This window comes from Cololabis saira, chromosome 23, assembly GCF_033807715.1.
Source record: "Cololabis saira isolate AMF1-May2022 chromosome 23, fColSai1.1, whole genome shotgun sequence".
NCBI lineage: Eukaryota > Metazoa > Chordata > Actinopteri > Beloniformes > Belonidae > Cololabis > Cololabis saira.
In genome coordinates this window covers 2,371,001-2,390,423 of record NC_084609.1, presented here as the reverse complement: position 1 = coordinate 2,390,423, position 19,423 = coordinate 2,371,001, and the positions used below count along the sequence as shown (strand labels likewise).

Sequence of the window (19,423 nt, the reverse complement as noted above, 5' to 3'; positions counted from 1 at the left end):
GTAAAACACAGTAAAACACAGTAAAGGAAGTGGTTTAGGGAGTAAAACACAGTAAAACACAGTAAAACACAGTAAAGGAAGTGGTTTAGGGAGTAAAACAGTAAAGGAAGTGGTTTAGGGAGTAAAACACAGTAAAGGAAGTGGTTTAGGGAGTAAAACACAGTAAAGGAAGTGGTTTAGGGAGTAAAACACAGTAAAGGAAGTTGTTTAGGGAGTAAAACACAGTAAAGGAAGTGGTTTAGGGAGTAAAACAGTAAAGGAAGTGGTTTAGGAAGTAAAACACAGTAAAGGAAGTGGTTTAGGGAGTAAAACACAGTAAAGGAAGTGGTTTAGGGAGTAAAACACAGTAAAGGAAGTGGTTTAGGGAGTAAAACACAGTAAAGGAAGTGGTTTACGGAGTAAAACACAGTAAAGGAAGTGGTTTAGGGAGTAAAACACAGTAAAGGAAGTGGTTTAGGGAGTAAAACACAGTAAAACACAGTAAAGTGGTTTAGGGAGTAAAACACAGTAAAGGAAGTGGTTTAGGGAGTAAAACACAGTAAAGGAAGTGGTTTAGGGAGTAAAACACAGTAAAGGAAGTGGTTTAGGGAGTAAAACGCAGTAAAGGAAGTGGTTTAGGGAGTAAAACACAGTAAAGGAAGTGGTTTAGGGAGTAAAACACAGTAAAGGAAGTGGTTTAGGGAGTAAAACGCAGTAAAGGAAGTGGTTTAGGGAGTAAAACACAGTAAAGGAAGTGGTTTAGTGAGTAAAACGCAGTAAAGGAAGTGGTTTAGGGAGTAAAACGCAGTAAAGGAAGTGGTTTAGGGAGTAAAACACGGTAAAGGAAGTGGTTTAGGGAGTAAAACACAGTAAAGGAAGTGGTTTAGGGAGTAAAACACAGTAATGGAAGTGGTTTAGGGAGTAAAACACAGTAAAGGAAGTGGTTTAGGGAATAAAACGCAGTAAAGGAAGTGGTTTAGGGAGTAAAACACAGTAAAGGAAGTGGTTTAGGGAGTAAAACACAGTAAAGGAAGTGGTTTAGGGAGTAAAACGCAGTAAAGGAAGTGGTTTAGGGAGTAAAACAGTAAAGGAAGTGGTTTAGGGAGTAAAACACAGTAAAGGAAGTGGTTTAGGGAGTAAAACACAGTAAAACACAGTAAAGGAAGTGGTTTAGGGAGTAAAACGCAGTAAAGGAAGTGGTTTAGGGAGTAAAACACAGTAAAGGAAGTGGTTTAGGGAATAAAACACAGTAAAGGAAGTGGTTTAGTGAGTAAAACACAGTAAAGGAAGTGGTTTAGGGAGTAAAACGCAGTAAAGGAAGTGGTTTAGGGAGTAAAACACAGTAAAGGAAGTAGTTTAGGGAGTAAAACACAGTAAAGTGGTTTAGGGAGTAAAATAGTAAAGGAAGTGGTTTAGGGAGTAAAACACAGTAAAGGAAGTGGTTTATGGAGTAAAACGCAGTAAAGGAAGTGGTTTAGGGAGTAAAACACAGTAAAGGAAGTGGTTTAGGGAGTAAAACACAGTAAAGGAAGTGGTTTAGGGAGTAAAACGCAGTAAAGGAAGTGGTTTAGGGAGTAAAACACAGTAAAACACAGTAAAGGAAGTGGTTTAGGGAGTAAAACACAGTAAAGGAAGTGGTTTAGGGAGTAAAACACAGTAAAGGAAGTGGTTTAGGGAGTAAAACGCAGTAAAGGAAGTGGTTTAGGGAGTAAAACACAGTAAAGGAAGTGGTTTAGGGAGTAAAACACAGTAAAGGAAGTGGTTTAGGGAGTAAAACACAGTAAAGTGGTTTAGGGAGTAAAACACAGTAAAGTGGTTTAGGGAGTAAAACACAGTAAAGGAAGTGGTTTAGGGAGTAAAACACAGTAAAGGAAGTGATTTAGGGAGTAAAACACAGTAAAGGAAGTGGTTTAGGGAGTAAAACACAGTAAAGTGGTTTAGGGAGTAAAACACAGTAAAGTGGTTTAGGGAGTAAAACACAGTAAAGGAAGTGGTTTAGGGAGTAAAACACAGTAAAGGAAGTGGTTTAGGGAGTAAAACACAGTAAAACACAGTAAAGGAAGTGGTTTAGGGAGTAAAACGCAGTAAAACGCAGTAAAGGAAGTGGTTTAGGGAGTAAAACGCAGTAAAGGAAGTGGTTTAGGGAGTAAAACACAGTAAAGGAAGTGGTTTAGGGAGTAAAACACAGTAAAACACAGTAAAGGAAGTGGTTTAGGGAGTAAAACACAATAAAACACAGTAAAGGAAGTGGTTTAGGGAGTAAAACACAGTAAAGTGGTTTAGGGAGTAAAACAGTAAAGGAAGTGGTTTAGGGAGTAAAACACAGTAAAACACAGTAAAGGAAGTGGTTTAGGGAGTAAAACACAGTAAAACACAGTAAAGGAAGTGGTTTAGGGAGTAAAACACAGTAAAGGAAGTGGTTTAGGGAGTAAAACACAGTAAAGGAAGTGGTTTAGGGAGTAAAACACAGTAAAACACAGTAAAGGAAGTGGTTTAGGGAGTAAAACACAGTAAAGGAAGTGGTTTAGGGAGTAAAACGCAGTAAAGGAAGTGGTTTAGGGAGTAAAACGCAGTAAAGGAAGTGGTTTAGGGAGTAAAACGCAGTAAAGGAAGTGGTTTAGGGAGTAAAACACAGTAAAGGAAGTGGTTTAGGAAGTAAAACGCAGTAAAACACAGTAAAGGAAGTGGTTTAGGGAGTAAAACACAGTAAAGGAAGTGGTTTAGGGAGTAAAACGCAGTAAAGGAAGTGGTTTAGGGAGTAAAACACGGTAAAATTGTAGCTCTACAAAGGTAGAAAACCATTAGGGAGCATGTTTTGGCAAAGCAGCAGAGATTGTCAGAACAGCGTTCTTGTTGCAGGGATTGATGCTGCAGGAACCTGTTACATCACTTCCTGTTCTCCTGCATGTGTAGCTTCTCCTCCCACTCAGATCACTGGTGTTACATTTCACGTGTCTGACAGTGTGAGTTTAATCAGACTTTAAACCACTGCTGCATCCTGACAGTTCTTTATTCCTTCTATAGGTGTTTTAGCTCTACAGCTAGCCATGACTGCTAGCTCTCTCTGTCTGTCACATGTTCACTTACTCCTCTGCCTCCTTTACTGTTGATGGTAATACAATAATACAATACAAACCAGTTACCAGTTACCAGTTACCAGACCAGTTACCAGACCAGTTACCAGACCAGTTACCAGTTACCAGACCAGTTACCAGACCAGTTACCAGACCAGTTACCAGACCAGTTACCAGTTACCAGACCAGTTACCAGTTACCAGTTACCAGTTACCAGTTACCAGACCAGTTACCAGACCAGTTACCAGTTACCAGTTACCAGTTACCAGACCAGTTACCAGACCAGTTACCAGACCAGTTACCAGACCAGTTACCAGTTACCAGACCAGTTACCAGTTACCAGACCAGTTACCAGTTACCAGACCAGTTACCAGTTACCAGTTACCAGACCAGTTACCAGTTACCAGTTACCAGACCAGTTACCAGACCAGTTACCAGTTACCAGACCAGTTACCAGACCAGTTACCAGTTACCAGACCAGTTACTAGACCAGTTACCAGTTACCAGACCAGTTACCAGACCAGTTACCAGTTACTAGACCAGTTACCAGACCAGTTACCAGTTACTGGACCAGTTACCAGTTACCAGTTACCAGTTACCAGTTACCAGTTACCAGACCAGTTACCAGTTACCAGTTACCAGTTACCAGTTACCAGTTACCAGACCAGTTACCAGTTACCAGTTACCAGACCAGTTACCAGTTACCAGTTACCAGACCAGTTACCAGTTACCAGACCAGTTACCAGTTACCAGACCAGTTACCAGTTACCAGTTACCAGACCAGTTACCAGTTACCAGTTACCAGTTACCAGTTACCAGTTACTGGACCAGTTACCAGTTACCAGACCAGTTACCAGACCAGTTACCAGACCAGTTACCAGTTACCAGTTACCAGTTACCAGTTACCAGTTACTGGACCAGTTACCAGTTACCAGACCAGTTACCAGACCAGTTACCAGACCAGTTACCAGTTACCAGACCAGTTACCAGACCAGTTACCAGTTACCAGTTACCAGACCAGTTACCAGTTACCAGTTACCAGACCAGTTACCAGTTACCAGTTACCAGTTACCAGTTACCAGTTACCAGTTACTAGACCAGTTACCAGTTACCAGACCAGTTACCAGTTACCAGTTACCAGTTACCAGTTACCAGACCAGTTACCAGTTACCAGTTACCAGACCAGTTACCAGTTACCAGACCAGTTACCAGACCAGTTACCAGACCAGTTACCAGTTACCAGTTACCAGTTACCAGACCAGTTACCAGACCAGTTACCAGACCAGTTACCAGTTACCAGTTACCAGACCAGTTACCAGTTACCAGTTACCAGTTACCAGTTACTAGACCAGTTACCAGTTACCAGACCAGTTACCAGACCAGTTACCAGACCAGTTACCAGACCAGTTACTAGACCAGTTACCAGTTACCAGACCAGTTACCAGACCAGTTACCAGTTACCAGTTACCAGTTACCAGTTACTAGACCAGTTACCAGTTACCAGTTACCAGTTACCAGTTACCAGACCAGTTACCAGTTACTAGACCAGTTACCAGTTACCAGTTACCAGTTACCAGTTACCAGTTACCAGACCAGTTACCAGTTACCAGACCAGTTACCAGTTACCAGTTACCAGACCAGTTACCAGTTACTAGACCAGTTACCAGACCAGTTACCAGTTACCAGACCAGTTACCAGTTACCAGTTACCAGACCAGTTACCAGACCAGTTACCAGTTACCAGTTACCAGTTACCAGACCAGTTACCAGTTACCAGTTACCAGTTACCAGACCAGTTACCAGTTACCAGTTACCAGACCAGTTACCAGACCAGTTACCAGACCAGTTACCAGTTACCAGTTACCAGACCAGTTACCAGTTACCAGTTACCAGTTACCAGACCAGTTACCAGTTACCAGTTACCAGTTACCAGTTACCAGTTACCAGACCAGTTACCAGTTACCAGACCAGTTACCAGACCAGTTACCAGACCAGTTACCAGTTACTGGACCAGTTACCAGTTACTGGACCAGTTACCAGTTACCAGTTACCAGTTACCAGTTACCAGTTACCAGTTACCAGACCAGTTACCAGTTACCAGTTACCAGACCAGTTACCAGTTACCAGACCAGTTACCAGTTACCAGACCAGTTACCAGACCAGTTACCAGTTACCAGTTACCAGTTACCAGTTACCAGTTACCAGACCAGTTACCAGTTACCAGACCAGTTACCAGACCAGTTACCAGTTACCAGTTACCAGACCAGTTACCAGACCAGTTACCAGTTACTGGACCAGTTACCAGTTACTGGACCAGTTACCAGTTACCAGTTACCAGTTACCAGTTACCAGTTACCAGTTACCAGACCAGTTACCAGTTACCAGTTACCAGACCAGTTACCAGTTACCAGTTACCAGTTACCAGACCCGTTACCAGACCAGTTACCAGACCAGTTACCAGACCAGTTACCAGACCAGTTACCAGACCAGTTACCAGTTACCAGACCAGTTACCAGTTACCAGACCAGTTACCAGACCAGTTACCAGTTACCAGACCAGTTACCAGACCAGTTACCAGACCAGTTACCAGACCAGTTACCAGTTACCAGACCAGTTACCAGACCAGTTACCAGACCAGTTACCAGACCAGTTACCAGTTACCAGACCAGTTACCAGTTACCAGACCAGTTACCAGTTACCAGTTACCAGTTACCAGACCAGTTACCAGACCAGTTACCAGTTACCAGACCAGTTACCAGTTACCAGTTACCAGACCAGTTACCAGTTACCAGTTACCAGTTACCAGACCAGTTACCAGTTACCAGTTACCAGTTACCAGTTACCAGACCAGTTACCAGACCAGTTACCAGTTACCAGTTACCAGACCAGTTACCAGTTACCAGTTACCAGACCAGTTACCAGTTACCAGACCAGTTACCAGACCAGTTACCAGTTACCAGACCAGTTACCAGACCAGTTACCAGTTACCAGTTACCAGTTACCAGTTACCAGACCAGTTACCAGACCAGTTACCAGACCAGTTACCAGTTACCAGTTACCAGTTACCAGTTACCAGTTACCAGTTACCAGTTACCAGACCAGTTACCAGACCAGTTACCAGACCAGTTACCAGTTACCAGACCAGTTACCAGTTACCAGACCAGTTACCAGACCAGTTACCAGTTACCAGACCAGTTACCAGACCAGTTACCAGACCAGTTACCAGACCAGTTACCAGTTACCAGTTACCAGTTACCAGACCAGTTACCAGACCAGTTACCAGTTACCAGTTACCAGTTACCAGTTACCAGACCAGTTACCAGACCAGTTACCAGACCAGTTACCAGTTACCAGTTACCAGTTACCAGTTACCAGTTACCAGTTACCAGTTACCAGACCAGTTACCAGACCAGTTACCAGACCAGTTACCAGTTACCAGACCAGTTACCAGTTACCAGACCAGTTACCAGACCAGTTACCAGACCCGTTACCAGTTACCAGACCAGTTACCAGTTACCAGTTACCAGACCAGTTACCAGACCAGTTACCAGACCAGTTACCAGTTACCAGACCAGTTACCAGTTACTGGACCAGTTACCAGTTACCAGACCAGTTACCAGACCAGTTACCAGTTACCAGACCAGTTACCAGACCAGTTACCAGTTACCAGTTACCAGTTACCAGTTACCAGTTACCAGACCAGTTACCAGTTACCAGACCAGTTACCAGACCAGTTACCAGTTACCAGACCAGTTACCAGACCAGTTACCAGTTACCAGACCAGTTACCAGACCAGTTACCAGTTACCAGTTACCAGTTACCAGTTACCAGACCAGTTACCAGACCAGTTACCAGACCAGTTACCAGTTACCAGACCAGTTACCAGACCAGTTACCAGACCAGTTACCAGACCAGTTACCAGACCAGTTACCAGTTACCAGTTACCAGTTACTAGACCAGTTACCAGACCAGTTACCAGTTACCAGACCAGTTACCAGACCAGTTACCAGTTACCAGACCAGTTACCAGTTACCAGACCAGTTACCAGACCAGTTACCAGACCAGTTACCAGACCAGTTACCAGTTACCAGTTACCAGTTACCAGACCAGTTACCAGTTACTAGACCAGTTACCAGACCAGTTACCAGTTACCAGACCAGTTACCAGACCAGTTACCAGTTACCAGACCAGTTACCAGTTACCAGACCAGTTACCAGTTACTAGACCAGTTACCAGTTACCAGTTACTAGACCAGTTACCAGTTACCAGTTACCAGACCAGTTACCAGTTACCAGACCAGTTACCAGTTACCAGTTACCAGACCAGTTACCAGACCAGTTACCAGACCAGTTACCAGTTACCAGACCAGTTACCAGACCAGTTACCAGTTACCAGACCAGTTACCAGACCAGTTACCAGTTACCAGACCAGTTACCAGACCAGTTACCAGACCAGTTACCAGACCAGTTACCAGTTACCAGACCAGTTACCAGTTACCAGACCAGTTACCAGTTACCAGTTACCAGTTACCAGACCAGTTACCAGACCAGTTACCAGACCAGTTACCAGACCAGTTACCAGTTACCAGACCAGTTACCAGACCAGTTACCAGTTACCAGACCAGTTACCAGACCAGTTACCAGTTACCAGACCAGTTACCAGACCAGTTACCAGTTACCAGACCAGTTACCAGTTACCAGTTACCAGACCAGTTACCAGTTACCAGTTACCAGTTACCAGACCAGTTACCAGTTACCAGTTACCAGTTACCAGTTACCAGACCAGTTACCAGTTACCAGACCAGTTACCAGTTACCAGTTACCAGACCAGTTACCAGACCAGTTACCAGTTACCAGTTACCAGTTACCAGACCAGTTACCAGTTACTAGACCAGTTACCAGTTACCAGACCAGTTACCAGTTACCAGACCAGTTACCAGTTACCAGTTACCAGACCAGTTACCAGACCAGTTACCAGTTACCCGTTACCAGACCAGTTACCAGACCAGTTACCAGACCAGTTACTAGACCAGTTACCAGTTACCAGTTACCAGACCAGTTACCAGACCAGTTACCAGTTACCAGACCAGTTACCAGTTACCAGACCAGTTACCAGACCAGTTACCAGACCAGTTACCAGTTACCAGTTACCAGTTACCAGTTACCAGACCAGTTACCAGACCAGTTACCAGACCAGTTACCAGACCAGTTACCAGTTACCAGACCAGTTACCAGACCAGTTACCAGACCAGTTACCAGTTACCAGACCAGTTACCAGACCCGTTACCAGACCAGTTACCAGTTACTAGACCAGTTACCAGTTACCAGTTACCAGACCAGTTACCAGACCAGTTACCAGTTACTAGACCAGTTACCAGTTACTAGACCAGTTACCAGTTACTAGACCAGTTACCAGTTACCAGACCAGTTACCAGACCAGTTACCAGTTACCAGACCAGTTACCAGACCAGTTACCAGTTACCAGACCAGTTACCAGTTACCAGTTACCAGTTACCAGACCAGTTACCAGTTACCAGTTACCAGTTACCAGTTACCAGACCAGTTACCAGTTACCCGTTACCAGACCAGTTACCAGACCAGTTACCAGTTACCAGACCAGTTACCAGTTACCAGTTACCAGACCAGTTACCAGACCAGTTACCAGTTACCAGTTACCCGTTACCAGTTACCAGTTACCAGACCAGTTACCAGACCAGTTACCAGACCAGTTACCAGTTACCAGTTACCAGACCAGTTACCAGACCAGTTACCAGACCAGTTACCAGACCAGTTACCAGTTACCAGTTACCAGTTACCAGTTACCAGTTACCAGTTACCAGTTACCAGTTACCAGTTACCAGACCAGTTACCAGACCAGTTACCAGACCAGTTACCAGACCAGTTACCAGTTACCAGTTACCAGACCAGTTACCAGACCAGTTACCAGTTACCAGTTACCAGTTACCAGACCAGTTACCAGACCAGTTACCAGACCAGTTACCAGTTACCAGTTACCAGACCAGTTACCAGACCAGTTACCAGTTACCAGACCAGTTACCAGTTACCAGTTACCAGTTACCAGACCAGTTACCAGACCAGTTACCAGTTACCAGTTACCAGACCAGTTACCAGTTACCAGTTACCAGACCAGTTACCAGACCAGTTACCAGACCAGTTACCAGTTACCAGACCAGTTACCAGACCAGTTACCAGACCAGTTACCAGACCAGTTACCAGACCAGTTACCAGTTACCAGTTACCAGTTACCAGTTACCAGTTACCAGTTACTGGACCAGTTACCAGTTACCAGTTACCAGACCAGTTACCAGTTACCAGACCAGTTACCAGACCAGTTACCAGTTACCAGTTACCAGACCAGTTACCAGTTACCAGACCAGTTACCAGTTACCAGACCAGTTACCAGTTACCAGACCAGTTACCAGACCAGTTACCAGTTACCAGTTACCAGTTACCAGTTACCAGACCCGTTACCAGACCAGTTACCAGACCAGTTACCAGACCAGTTACCAGACCAGTTACCAGTTACCAGACCAGTTACCAGTTACCAGACCAGTTACCAGACCAGTTACCAGACCAGTTACCAGTTACTGGACCAGTTACCAGTTACCAGACCAGTTACCAGACCAGTTACCAGTTACCAGACCAGTTACCAGACCAGTTACCAGTTACCAGACCAGTTACCAGACCAGTTACCAGTTACTGGACCAGTTACCAGTTACCAGACCAGTTACCAGACCAGTTACCAGTTACCAGACCAGTTACCAGACCAGTTACCAGACCAGTTACCAGTTACCAGTTACCAGTTACCAGACCAGTTACCAGACCAGTTACCAGTTACCAGTTACCAGTTACCAGACCAGTTACCAGACCAGTTACCAGTTACCAGTTACCAGACCAGTTACCAGTTACCAGTTACCAGACCAGTTACCAGTTACCAGACCAGTTACCAGACCAGTTACCAGTTACCAGACCAGTTACCAGACCAGTTACCAGTTACTAGACCAGTTACCAGTTACCAGACCAGTTACCAGACCAGTTACCAGTTACCAGACCAGTTACCAGACCAGTTACCAGTTACCAGACCAGTTACCAGACCAGTTACCAGACCAGTTACCAGTTACCAGACCAGTTACCAGACCAGTTACCAGTTACCAGTTACCAGTTACCAGTTACCAGACCAGTTACCAGACCAGTTACTAGACCAGTTACCAGTTACCAGACCAGTTACCAGTTACCAGTTACCAGACCAGTTACCAGTTACCAGTTACCAGTTACCAGTTACCAGTTACCAGTTACCAGTTACCAGACCCGTTACCAGTTACCAGACCAGTTACCAGTTACCAGACCAGTTACCAGACCAGTTACCAGACCAGTTACCAGACCAGTTACCAGACCAGTTACCAGACCAGTTACCAGTTACCAGACCAGTTACCAGACCAGTTACCAGACCAGTTACCAGACCAGTTACCAGACCAGTTACCAGTTACTGGACCAGTTACCAGTTACCAGACCAGTTACCAGACCAGTTACCAGTTACCAGACCAGTTACCAGACCAGTTACCAGTTACCAGTTACCAGTTACCAGTTACCAGACCAGTTACCAGTTACCAGACCAGTTACCAGACCAGTTACCAGTTACCAGACCAGTTACCAGACCAGTTACCAGACCAGTTACCAGTTACCAGACCAGTTACCAGTTACCAGACCAGTTACCAGTTACCAGTTACCAGTTACCAGTTACCAGACCAGTTACCAGACCAGTTACCAGACCAGTTACCAGACCAGTTACCAGACCAGTTACCAGACCAGTTACCAGACCAGTTACCAGACCAGTTACCAGACCAGTTACCAGTTACCAGACCAGTTACCAGTTACCAGTTACCAGACCAGTTACCAGTTACCAGACCAGTTACCAGACCAGTTACCAGTTACCAGACCAGTTACCAGACCAGTTACCAGTTACCAGTTACCAGTTACCAGTTACCAGTTACCAGACCAGTTACCAGACCAGTTACCAGACCAGTTACCAGTTACCAGTTACCAGACCAGTTACCAGACCAGTTACCAGACCAGTTACCAGTTACCAGACCAGTTACCAGACCAGTTACCAGACCAGTTACCAGACCAGTTACCAGACCAGTTACCAGTTACCAGTTACCAGTTACCAGACCAGTTACCAGTTACTAGACCAGTTACCAGACCAGTTACCAGTTACCAGACCAGTTACCAGACCAGTTACCAGTTACTAGACCAGTTACCAGACCAGTTACCAGTTACCAGACCAGTTACCAGTTACCAGACCAGTTACCAGTTACCAGTTACTAGACCAGTTACCAGACCAGTTACCAGACCAGTTACCAGACCAGTTACCAGTTACCAGACCAGTTACCAGTTACCAGACCAGTTACCAGACCAGTTACCAGTTACTAGACCAGTTACCAGACCAGTTACCAGTTACCAGACCAGTTACCAGTTACCAGACCAGTTACCAGTTACCAGTTACCAGTTACCAGTTACCAGTTACCAGACCAGTTACCAGTTACCAGTTACCAGACCAGTTACCAGTTACCAGTTACCAGTTACCAGACCAGTTACCAGTTACCAGACCAGTTACCAGTTACCAGTTACCAGTTACCAGTTACCAGACCAGTTACCAGTTACCAGACCAGTTACCAGTTACCAGTTACCAGACCAGTTACCAGTTACCAGACCAGTTACCAGACCAGTTACCAGTTACCAGTTACCAGACCAGTTACCAGTTACCAGTTACCAGACCAGTTACCAGACCAGTTACCAGTTACCAGACCAGTTACCAGTTACCAGACCAGTTACCAGACCAGTTACCAGTTACCAGACCAGTTACCAGACCAGTTACCAGACCAGTTACCAGACCAGTTACCAGTTACCAGACCAGTTACCAGACCAGTTACCAGACCAGTTACCAGTTACCAGACCAGTTACCAGACCAGTTACCAGACCAGTTACCAGTTACCAGACCAGTTACCAGACCAGTTACCAGTTACCAGTTACCAGTTACCAGTTACCAGTTACTAGACCAGTTACCAGTTACTAGACCAGTTACCAGTTACCAGACCAGTTACCAGACCAGTTACCAGTTACTAGACCAGTTACCAGTTACCAGACCAGTTACCAGACCAGTTACCAGTTACCAGTTACCAGTTACCAGACCAGTTACCAGACCAGTTACCAGTTACCCGTTACCAGACCAGTTACCAGACCAGTTACCAGTTACCAGACCAGTTACCAGTTACCAGTTACCAGACCAGTTACCAGACCAGTTACCAGTTACCAGTTACCCGTTACCAGTTACCAGTTACCAGACCAGTTACCAGACCAGTTACCAGACCAGTTACCAGTTACCAGTTACCAGTTACCAGACCAGTTACCAGACCAGTTACCAGACCAGTTACCAGACCAGTTACCAGTTACCAGTTACCAGACCAGTTACCAGACCAGTTACCAGTTACCAGACCAGTTACCAGACCAGTTACCAGACCAGTTACCAGTTACCAGTTACCAGTTACCAGTTACCAGTTACCAGTTACCAGTTACCAGACCAGTTACCAGTTACCAGACCAGTTACCAGTTACCAGTTACCAGTTACCAGACCAGTTACCAGACCAGTTACCAGTTACCAGACCAGTTACCAGACCAGTTACCAGACCAGTTACCAGTTACCAGACCAGTTACCAGACCAGTTACCAGACCAGTTACCAGACCAGTTACCAGACCAGTTACCAGACCAGTTACCAGACCAGTTACCAGTTACCAGACCAGTTACCAGACCAGTTACCAGTTACCAGACCAGTTACCAGTTACCAGTTACCAGTTACCAGACCAGTTACCAGACCAGTTACCAGACCAGTTACCAGTTACCAGTTACCAGACCAGTTACCAGACCAGTTACCAGTTACTAGACCAGTTACCAGTTACCAGACCAGTTACCAGACCAGTTACCAGACCAGTTACCAGTTACTAGACCAGTTACCAGTTACCAGACCAGTTACCAGACCAGTTACCAGTTACCAGACCAGTTACCAGACCAGTTACCAGACCAGTTACCAGTTACCAGACCAGTTACCAGACCAGTTACCAGTTACCAGTTACCAGTTACCAGTTACCAGTTACTAGACCAGTTACCAGTTACTAGACCAGTTACCAGTTACCAGACCAGTTACCAGACCAGTTACCAGTTACTAGACCAGTTACCAGTTACCAGACCAGTTACCAGACCAGTTACCAGTTACCAGTTACCAGTTACCAGTTACCAGACCAGTTACCAGTTACCCGTTACCAGACCAGTTACCAGACCAGTTACCAGTTACCAGACCAGTTACCAGTTACCAGTTACCAGACCAGTTACCAGACCAGTTACCAGTTACCAGTTACCCGTTACCAGTTACCAGTTACCAGACCAGTTACCAGACCAGTTACCAGACCAGTTACCAGTTACCAGTTACCAGTTACCAGACCAGTTACCAGACCAGTTACCAGACCAGTTACCAGACCAGTTACCAGTTACCAGTTACCAGACCAGTTACCAGACCAGTTACCAGTTACCAGACCAGTTACCAGACCAGTTACCAGACCAGTTACCAGTTACCAGTTACCAGTTACCAGTTACCAGTTACCAGTTACCAGTTACCAGACCAGTTACCAGACCAGTTACCAGTTACCAGACCAGTTACCAGTTACCAGTTACCAGTTACCAGACCAGTTACCAGACCAGTTACCAGTTACCAGACCAGTTACCAGACCAGTTACCAGACCAGTTACCAGTTACCAGACCAGTTACCAGACCAGTTACCAGACCAGTTACCAGTTACCAGTTACCAGTTACCAGTTACCAGACCAGTTACCAGACCAGTTACCAGACCAGTTACCAGACCAGTTACCAGACCAGTTACCAGTTACCAGACCAGTTACCAGACCAGTTACCAGTTACCAGACCAGTTACCAGTTACCAGTTACCAGTTACCAGACCAGTTACCAGACCAGTTACCAGACCAGTTACCAGTTACCAGTTACCAGACCAGTTACCAGTTACCAGTTACCAGTTACCAGACCAGTTACCAGACCAGTTACCAGACCAGTTACCAGTTACCAGACCAGTTACCAGTTACCAGTTACCAGTTACCAGTTACCAGTTACCAGTTACCAGTTACCAGACCAGTTACCAGACCAGTTACCAGTTACCAGTTACCAGTTACCAGACCAGTTACCAGACCAGTTACCAGTTACCAGACCAGTTACCAGACCAGTTACCAGACCAGTTACCAGTTACCAGACCAGTTACCAGACCAGTTACCAGACCAGTTACCAGTTACCAGACCAGTTACCAGACCAGTTACCAGTTACCAGACCAGTTACCAGTTACCAGTTACCAGTTACCAGACCAGTTACCAGACCAGTTACCAGACCAGTTACCAGTTACCAGTTACCAGACCAGTTACCAGTTACCAGTTACCAGTTACCAGACCAGTTACCAGACCAGTTACCAGTTACCAGACCAGTTACCAGTTACCAGTTACCAGTTACCAGACCAGTTACCAGACCAGTTACCAGACCAGTTACCAGTTACCAGTTACCAGACCAGTTACCAGTTACCAGACCAGTTACCAGTTACCAGACCAGTTACCAGTTACCAGTTACCAGTTACCAGACCAGTTACCAGACCAGTTACCAGACCAGTTACCAGTTACCAGACCAGTTACCAGACCAGTTACCAGTTACCAGACCAGTTACCAGACCAGTTACCAGTTACCAGACCAGTTACCAGTTACCAGTTACCAGTTACCAGACCAGTTACCAGACCAGTTACCAGACCAGTTACCAGTTACCAGTTACCAGACCAGTTACCAGTTACCAGTTACCAGTTACCAGACCAGTTACCAGACCAGTTACCAGACCAGTTACCAGTTACCAGACCAGTTACCAGACCAGTTACCAGACCAGTTACCAGACCAGTTACCAGTTACCAGACCAGTTACCAGACCAGTTTCCAGACCAGTTACCAGACCAGTTACCAGACCAGTTACCAGACCAGTTACCAGACCAGTTACCAGACCAGTTACCAGTTACCAGTTACCAGTTACCAGTTACCAGTTACCAGTTACCAGACCAGTTACCAGTTACCAGACCAGTTACCAGACCAGTTACCAGACCAGTTACCAGTTACCAGTTACCAGTTACCAGTTACCAGACCAGTTACCAGACCAGTTACCAGTTACCAGTTACCAGTTACCAGTTACCAGACCAGTTACCAGACCAGTTACCAGTTACCAGACCAGTTACCAGACCAGTTACCAGACCAGTTACCAGTTACCAGACCAGTTACCAGACCAGTTACCAGTTACCAGTTACCAGTTACCAGACCAGTTACCAGACCAGTTACCAGACCAGTTACCAGTTACCAGTTACCAGACCAGTTACCAGACCAGTTACCAGTTACCAGACCAGTTACCAGACCAGTTACCAGTTACCAGACCAGTTACCAGACCAGTTACCAGACCAGTTACCAGACCAGTTACCAGTTACCAGTTACCAGACCAGTTACCAGACGAGTTACCAGTTACCAGACCAGTTACCAGACCAGTTACCAGACCAGTTACCAGTTACCAGTTACCAGACCAGTTACCAGACCAGTTACCAGTTACTGGACCAGTTACCAGTTACCAGTTACCAGTTACCAGACCAGTTACCAGACCAGTTACCAGTTACCAGTTACCAGTTACCAGACCAGTTACCAGTTACCAGTTACCAGTTACCAGACCAGTTACCAGACCAGTTACCAGTTACCAGACCAGTTACCAGACCAGTTACCAGTTACCAGACCAGTTACCAGACCAGTTACCAGACCAGTTACCAGTTACCAGACCAGTTACCAGACCAGTTACCTAGCAGTTTAGCTAACACTCACTCCTCGGTTCACCACCGACCTGTGGACGTTTATAACAGATTCCCCCGTCAACACACGCACTGAGAAGAGAACGGTAACTAAATTTCTCTGTTATGATTGACGAAAGTCTCACTTGGAAAAATCATATTGCATCATCTCCAACAAGATTGCAAAAAATATTGGAGTAATCAGACGTATCTATTACCAAGAAAAACCCGCATTAATTTATATTATACTATGATTTATCCTTATATTTCATACTGTAATGTCATTTGGGCAAGAACGTTCAAGAGCAACTTCAACTGTATCTTAATCTGCAAAAACGTTTGATCAAAATGATTCCATTTTCCAATACACTCACTAGATCCTCCCCGTTGTTCCAATCCCTCAGTATTCTCACTATTTCTGCTGTAAATGTTTTTCAGATTTGTCTTTTTGTCTATCAATCCATCCACAAGCTGCTTCAACCTGTTTTCATTCTTTATTTCAATTCAATTCCCAAATTCATCACTTTAATACCAGGTCTAAAACAATCTCCATCACCTTTTTCAGGACGACTTTTTAACAATTCTCAGTTAGATTCAGAGTTTCCTCTTTATTGGAACATTTTACCACATCATCATTATTATTATTATTATTATTATTATTATTATTATTATTATTATTATTATTATTATTATTATTATTATTATTATTATTATTATTATTATTATTTTTATTACCACTCAATATTAGAGAACGCTCGAGCACAAATACTTTCAGAAAACGAATCACAATGTTTTTGCTAACCCAGCTTAGCAAAACTTAACTAATTTCCAGAACTTCTCTGCACAAACTCATCAGATTCCTGTTTTTCCAGTAATTTAGCGTATTTTTACATATCTCTGTACATATTGTTTGTTTCATTATAGGAGGAAACATCGACAAGCCCTTATGGGTTTGTTCGGTTCCTCCTGCAAATTTTTTCTGTTACATTGTATTTCTTTTTTTGTTTCTTTTTTTTCTACATACTGTTCGTCTGAATTTTTGGCGTTTGCATATTTTTTTAATGTGCAAATAAACTAAACTAACCTTGGTATTGACGACTCCATGGTCAGAAACATTAGAGACACCAGGAAATGATGCTAACGGTCTCTGCTAGCCGACAGGTTCAGATGGTAACGGTCTCTGCTAGCCGACAGGTTCAGATGCTAACGGTCTCTGCTAGCCGACAGGTTCAGATGCTAACGGTCTCTGCTAGCCGACAGGTTCAGATGCTAACGGTTTCTGCTAGCCGACAGGTTCAGATGCTAACGGTCTCTGCTAGCCGACAGGTTCAAATGCTAACGGTCTCTGCTAGCCGACAGGTTCAAATGCTAACGGTCTCTGCTAGCCGCCAGGTTCAGATGCTAATGATGCTAACGGTCTCTGCTAGCCGACAGGTTCAGATGCTAATGATGCTAACGGTCTCTGCTAGCCGACAGGTTCAGATGCTAATGATGCTAACGGTCTCTGCTAGCCGACAGGTTCAGATGCTAATGATGCTAACGGTCTCTGCTAGCCGACAGGTTCAGATGCTAATGATGCTAACGGTGTCTGCTAGCAGACAGGTTCAGATGCTAACGGTGTCTGCTAGCCGACAGGTTCAGATGCTAATGATGCTAACGGTCTCTGCTAGCCGACAGGTTCAGATGCTAATGATGCTAACGGTCTCTGCTAGCCGACAGGTTCAGATGCTAATGATGCTAACGGTCTCTGCAAGCTGACAGGTTCAGATGCTAATGATGCTAACGGTCTCTGTTAGCCGACAGGTTCAGATGCTAACGGTGTCTGCTAGCCCACAGGTTCAGATGCTAATTATGCTAATAGTCTCTGCTAGCCGACAGGTTGTTCAGCCTGTTCTTCCTCGTTGTGACTCAGACTAACTTTAGTTTTAGTTAGTTTAGTTTAGTTTTATCAGTTTTAGTTTTTTAATATATCAGGACCAGGGAGTTACATCCTGAAAACTAAACTAGCGCCATCATAGAAATTAACATGTAATTCCTCCCAGAACCACCGCTGGCTCCTGAAGGGACCAGACCAGCTACTGGACCAGTAACCTAGTTACCCCACCGACTACCAGACCAGTTACTGGACCAGTTACCAGACCAGTTACCAGACCAGTTACCAGTTACCAGACCAGTTACCAGTTACCAGTTACCAGACCAGTTACTGGATTAGTCTGGTTGCTAGTCAGAAACACACACCATAGCTACAAGTTACAAGACACATTACCTGAGCAGCTATTAGACCAATTAACAGACCAGTTACTGGACCAGTTAACACACCACTAGCTAACCAGCTGCTACACCAGTTACTGGACCAGTTACTGGACCAGTTACCAGACCAGTTACCAGTTACTGGACCAGCTAACACACCACTAACTAACCATCTGCTACACCGGCTACCAGACCAGTTACCAGACCAGTAACCAGACCAGTTACCTAGTTACGCCACGGGCTACCAGACAAGCTATTAGACCAGTTACTAGACAGGTTACAATAGAAGTTACTACACCAGTAACCAGACCAGTCTGCATCTGGTCTTATAGTGGAATAAAGAGTCACATCTGGTCACCCATGGACTTTGGGCCCAGTCCAGTTCTGAACCAGAACAGAACTGGATTTACTGGCCTTTTTTGGTCGTTTGGATGTAAAACAATTAATAACACTAACAAACACTAACATTAGCAACACTTTAATTCAGCGACGCCTGAACGTCCACCAGCATTCCCAGTAAGAGAACTCACCCTTGGTCAGCAGTCCCATCAAACTCTCCCAGTTCCGTACTGGTCTCTGCAGATCTCCTTTGGGCTGAAGACGGTCCTGGTCCTGGTTCTGCTCCTGGTTCCTGCTGGTTCCGGCTTCTGGTTCCTGAGGTTTGGTGGGTTTATTGGGATGTTTCAGGTGACGATCGGATGTTTTCCTGTTGCAGTGGTTTCTGGTTCCTACGGATGTTGCAGTTCCTCCGTTTGAACGGTCGGAACCTCAGACGTTACAGAAAACTCCCAAGATGCTCCAAAAAAATACAAGATGGTCCAAAAAACTATAGGATGGTCCAGAAAACTCCAAGGTGGTCCAGGAAACTCAGAGATGGTTGGTAAAACTTGGATAATCCAGAAGGTCTTAATCCAGGTGTGAATCCAGAGGTAAGGAGCAGCAGTCTTGCAGGGCAGCGACGCTCACAGCTTCAGATCGGACCCTGGAAGCCGCCCTGCCCATCCTGTAGGGGGAAGACCAGGATGTGGAGGAGGGAACGGGGGAGGAAGACCAGGATGAGGAGGTGGAGAAGGGGGAGGAAGACCAGGATGAGGAGGAGGTGGAGAAGGGGGAGGAGGAGGGACAGGGAGAAGGAAAAGAACCAGTCAGAGATGGAGAAGCTTCAACCGGAGCAGGATCAGGTTTATTTGGACAG

General features: G+C 45.2%; 1 protein-coding gene across 1 annotated transcript in view; it reads right to left on the bottom strand.

Annotated features, from left to right (window-relative positions):
- shank3b (SH3 and multiple ankyrin repeat domains 3b) overlaps positions 1-19,423 on the bottom strand; it is a 146,492-nt gene that overhangs the window by 118,112 nt on the left and 8,957 nt on the right. The window contains exon 2 of the mRNA XM_061715197.1: positions 18,759-19,231. The gene's annotated coding sequence lies outside the window, so the exon portion shown is untranslated. The remainder of the gene's footprint in view (positions 1-18,758; positions 19,232-19,423) is intronic.